Here is a 6000-nt window from a genome sequence, read left to right as displayed (position 1 = left end):
CTTCGACGTCCAATAAACTTCGCAACAACCGCTTCGCACCTTTAGCTGAGGAAGTTAACTCTATTGAGGAGATGGAGACAAATGAGGAGACGTTTGATCCCAATAGCCAAGCTCAAAGTTCAAGCCAACCTGATTTGATGAAGCCGAAACCTCCGCCCATATGTGTTCCAAATGTTACTAATATCCTCACTCTAGAACGAACCCTAGATGAAATCATCTCTGCAGATAAATATGAGATACGTACATCCAAATTCGGAATTACTCGCATATACACAGACAGTGCTGATTCTTTCCGCAAGGTAGTTCGTAGCCTGACTGCTTTGAATTGCGAGTTTTGGCATCATCAACTCCGTGAGGACAAGCCATTTAAGCTGGTGATAAGGAACATACACTCCACAGTCCCTAAGGAGGAAATAGAGCGTTGCTTCACGGACAAAAGCTTCAACGTTGCAAATATTTACTGCCCAAGAAAGCCTGGCTTGCGCGGGACTATGTCCGACGTAACTAATGATGAAAGGCAAAATTTGTTCTATGTCAATCTCAAGATGTCGCCAAATGTCACCGAGTCGTTAAAGATTAAGCAAATTGGAAGGCACAGAGTTACCGTGGAAAAGGCCACTCGCAATAAGGACCTCGTCCAGTGTTATAAATGCCAAAATTTTGGACACACTCAAAATTGTTGTTTTATAAAGCCTGTTTGTGGGAATTGTGCCGGAGATCATCCTACCAACTCCAAATCGTGTGAGTCACATCTCAACAACCAATGCATGTGTGCAAACTGCGGAGAAAATCACCATGCAGGTTTTAAGGGCTGCAAAGTTAGGATGGAACTAAGCCAAAAACTGAAAGCTGGAGTAAGTAAAGGGAACACGACGAACAGTAGGACAAACGAAAGCCGACACGGTCAACTATTTCCCATGTCAGCTACCAGAGATGCCGTATCTTATGCAGATATGGCAAGAAATAGCCTTCCAAACAACATCAGCCCTGCAACTAGGCAGACTGTTGCACATATACCTGAAGTTGACCGCAACCCAAACCGAAATTTGTCTACCTTGGAGAAGGCAATATTTGATATAAACGCTAGGCTGGATCAACTCTTTAAGCTAGTCATGGAAACGATTGAGTCGAACAAGGCTTTTCGCGATCTAGTTCAGGTTCTTATTTCTAGAAAATGACATTTTCAGCTATCAAAATCGGATTATGGAATGCAAGAGGAATAGTTGACAAAAGCGAAGAACTTCGTCTTTTCCTTATTGACAACTCAATAGACATAATGCTCATTACTGAGACTCATATGCGTCCCGGTCCTAAAATGTACCTTCCTGGTTATGACCAATACTTTGCCAATCATCCTAGCAACACCGCTAAAGGCGGTTCTGCTATCCTCATCAAGACCAACATTATTCACACCCAGACTGAGTCCACAACGCGAACTGAGTTACAGCTAGCTAGTCTTGATATTCCAACAAATGGAGGGGTCCTTAAAATAGCGTCGTTGTATCTTCCTCCCAGCGAGCCCTGGACAAAGAACGATTTTGACCAGCTACTAGCGTCTCTGGGCTCGAAATTCTTGGCTGGAGGCGACTTTAACGCCAAGCATCAATGGTGGGGCAATTTAAGGTCTTGTTGTCGGGGAAAGCGTCTTCAAGAGGCCATAGTTTCTAGCTCTTGCCAAATTCTAGCTACTGGGGGTCCTACCTTTTATTCGTCGAATACTAGGCTTACGCCAACAGCCCTTGACTTTTTCATCGTAAATGGAGTACAACTAAATCAACTCTCGATCGAAACAAAATACGAGTTATCTTCGGACCATTTGTCAATTGTTGCAACGCTTAGTCAAACACCTCAATACAAGGCCAAAAGAAACCATTACTACCGCCCGGCTCCTCCGTTGAAAAGTTTAAGGAAAACCTGGACAGAAGTATAAATCTCAACACTGTGATTAACCATCCAGATGATCTTGAAGATGCGGTAACGGCTTTTATGGAGCAAATATACATTGCTGCTACAGCTGCTACCCCGGAACAAAGGCAACCTCCGGATCAAAGTAGAAGCAATTCGCTCCCACAAAATGCTTTAGTTCTTATACAGCTAAAAAGAAGAGTTCGTCGAGAATACACAAGAACAGGAGATATGCGCGTCTAAAACATCTACAAAAGGCTTTCAAATCGCCTAAGCAAAGTTCTGAAAAAAAACAAGCAAGATCAAATTGACCATATGTTGGAAAATGCGGGACCGGATACATCGACTAACTACTCTCTATGGAAGCTAACGAATCGATTTAAAAGACAGGCTACCCCAAAGGCTCCTATCAGAAATCCCGCTGGTGATTGGTGTGGCTCCAGTCAGCAGAAGGCTGATATCTTTGCTGACAATCTAGAGAACATATTCAAGCCGTTAAACCTAACTCCGATGGAAAATCGTGTGCTTGTGCAAATGCGTCTGGACAGGCCTTTTCAAATGGCTCTCCCCACAAAGCCTGTTACCCTAGAAGAAGTTGTGACACAGATCGGAAAGCTCAAAAACAAAAAAGACCCAGGCGAGGACCTTTTAGACAACAAAACGCTCAAGATTCTTTCCACCAAAGCTCTGCTATTTATAGTCCTGTTGTTCAACAGCGTTTTAAGGCTGAGTCATTACCCAAGTTCATGGAAGAGTGCCATTATCACGATGATCCCCAAGCCTGGAAAGCAACCCACCGAAGTTGATGCATACAGGCCAATAAGTCTCTTACCTGCATTGGGCAAAATGATGGAAAGAGTGATACTGGATCGGATCCTTGGACTAGAAAGTGTGAGCAGAGCTATTCCTACGTGCCAGTTTGGTTTCCGAAAAAGTCACGGCACACCTGAACAGCTCCATCGCGTGGTCAATTTCGCTCTGGAAGCTATGGAAAGCAAAATGTACACAGTTGCTGTGTTTATGGATATACCAACAAGCCTTTGATATGGTATGGCACGTCGGCCTCCTAAGCAAGCTAAAGATCCTACTAACGCCACAGCTTTTCCTCCTCATTCAGAGCTTCCTATCGGAAAGGAAATTTAGTGTTGTTGTCGATGGTGAAAAGTCGTCAAAACGTCCAATCTCAGCGGGTGTACCACAAGGCAGTGTACTAGGTCCGACACTTTACTCACTGTATACGTCAGATATGCCAGATTCGTGGGGTTGTATCGAAGTTGACGATGATTACATGCTCATCGCAACATACGCCGACGACACAGCGGTTATGGTCAGGAGTCCAAGCATAGACATTGCAACCTTGGGCCTGCAGGAGTACGTATCACGTTTTGAAAAATGGACAACAGAATGGAATATAGGCATAAACTGCAGCAAATGTGCTTGCGTCACATTCTCTACAAGGCCAAAGAACTGCCCAGGCATTTCCATGTTCGGTTCTGTACTTCGACACGAGTCCTACTATAAGTACCTTGGTGTGATTTTGGATAGAGGACTCACTTTCCAGAGACACACAACCATGATCAAGCAGTCAGTGCTTTCAAAGGCAGCAAGTATGTCCTGGCTTCTTTCGTCAAGAAATAAGCTCTCTTTGACCCACAAAGTTCAAATTTATAAATCGATTCTCAGTCCAATCTGGAAATATGCGTTACAAGTCTACGGCATAGCGTCGAAGACGAATCTAAACAAAATACGAGTAGCGCAAAGCAAGATTATAAGATCGATGTGTAATGCCCCCTGGTACATGCGAACCAGAGATATTGAAAGAGATCTCAAAATCCCAAAGATAGGCGATGTTTGTCGTACGCATGCTGAAACTTTTAACTTTTAACTTTTACAAAAAAAAAAAAAAACAAGGAAGAACGCTATAGTCGAGTACCTCGACTATCAGATACCCGTTACTCAGCTATATGGAGATATGCAAGCAGCAAAGCGAGATTAAAATGCGCCACCTACCGGCGGTATACAGATTTAAGCGTTATGGGCGTTAGAGTGGGCGTGGCAATCAATCGATAGGTATCGACGAGACCAATACATTTCAGTTAAAATTTTTTATCTAGCATGAAAATTGTGGGCGTCACAGGTTTTCGCGGTTTGTGGGCGTTAAAGTAGGCGTGGCAAACTTTTTTTTGGGTCAATCGATAGGTATTGATGAGAACAATACGTTTCAGTTAAAATTTTTATTCTAGCATCAAAACTGTAGGAGCCACAGTTTTGGGCGGTTTGTGGGCGTTAGAGTGGGCGTGGCACTGTGCCGAAACAAACTTGCGCTGCGTAAGAAGCTCAGGAATCTGCACGCCAAATCTCAATAGCCTAGCTCCCATTGTTTCCGAGATCTCAGCGTTCATCCGGACGGACAGACAGACGGACAGACGGACAGACGGACAGACGGACATGGCTAGATCGACTCGGCTAGTGATCCTGATCAAGAATATATATACTTTGTGGGGTCGGAAACGCTTCCTTCTGCCTGTTACATACTTTCCGACGAATCTAGTATACCCTTTTACTCTACGAGTAACGGGGATAAAAATGTATCTGCATTAAAATATACAACTTTAAAGGTAAAACAAAATATGACCGTTCTTCTTCTTCTGTCATTGATTTTAATTTTGCGAAGGTTTAATTAAATGGGCCTTCTTTCCATCTTTAAAAGCCCATAACTTGGTCAAAAGAACTCGGATTTCGATATGGCATACCTCTTTTTATGTCACTGACTTTAATTTTGCGAGGGTTTACTGAAAGGGCCTTCTTTCCATCTTTAAAATCCCATAACTTGGTCAAATGAACTTGGATTTCGATATCGCATATCTGTATGGGCTCGTGGACTGATTATTTTGTTATCTGCAATAAAATATATAACATTAAAGGTAGTACAAAACATGACCGTTTTTAAGTCATTGATTTAAATTTTGCGAAGGTTTGCTGAAATGGGCCTTCTTTACATCTTTAAGAGCCCATAGCTTGGTCAAAAGAACTCGGATTTCGATATGGCATACCTGTTTTTATGTCACCGACTTTAATTTTGCAAGGGGTTTACTGAAAGGGCCTTCTTTCCATCTTTAAAATCCCATAACTTGGTCAAATGAACTTGGATTTCGATATCGCATATCTGTATGGGCTTGTGGACTGATTATTTTGTTATCTAAAATAAAATATATAACTTTAAAGGTAGTAAAAAATATGACCGTTTTTAAGTCATTGATTTAAATTTTGCGAAGGTTTACTGAAATGGGCCTTCTTTCCATTTTTGAAAGCCCATAACTTGGTCAAATGAACTCGGATTTCGATATGGCATACCTCTATGGGCTTGTGGAATGATTATGTTGTTATTTGCATAAAAATATATACATTTTAAAGGTAGTAAAAAATATGACCGTTTTTATGTCATTGATTTTAATTTTGCGAAGGTTTACTGAAATGGGCTTTCTTTCCATCTTTAAAAGCCCATAACTTGGTCAAATGAACTCAGATTTCGATATGGCATACCTGTTTTTATGTCACTGACTTTAATTTTGCGAGGGTTTACTGAAAGGGCCTTCTTTCCATCTTTAAAATCCCATAACTTGGTCAAATGAACTCGGATTTCGATATGGCATACCTCTATGGGCTTGTGGAATGATTATGTTGTTATTTGCATAAAAATATATAAATTTTAAAGGTAGTAAAAAATATGACCGTTTTTATGTCATTGATTTTAATTTTGCGAAGGTTTACTGAAATGGGCTTTCTTTCCATCTTTAAAAGCCCATAACTTGGTCAAATGAACTCGGATTTCGATATGGCATACTTTTATGGGCTTGTGGAATGATTATGTTGTAATTTGTATTAAAATATATAACTTTAAAGGTAGTAAAAAATATGACCGTTTTTATGTCACTGATTTTAATTTTGCGAGGGTTTACTGAAATGGGCCTTCTTTCCATCTTTAAGAACCCATAACTTGGTCAAATGACTTCGGATTTCGATATGGCATACCTCTATGGGATTGTGGAATGATTATGTTGTATCTGCATTAAAATATATAACTTTAAAGGTAGT

This window comes from Drosophila suzukii, assembly GCF_043229965.1.
Source record: "Drosophila suzukii chromosome 2 unlocalized genomic scaffold, CBGP_Dsuzu_IsoJpt1.0 scf_2c, whole genome shotgun sequence".
NCBI lineage: Eukaryota > Metazoa > Arthropoda > Insecta > Diptera > Drosophilidae > Drosophila > Drosophila suzukii.
The sequence above is the reverse complement of the archived record's forward strand: the minus strand, read 5'-3'. Positions refer to the sequence as shown.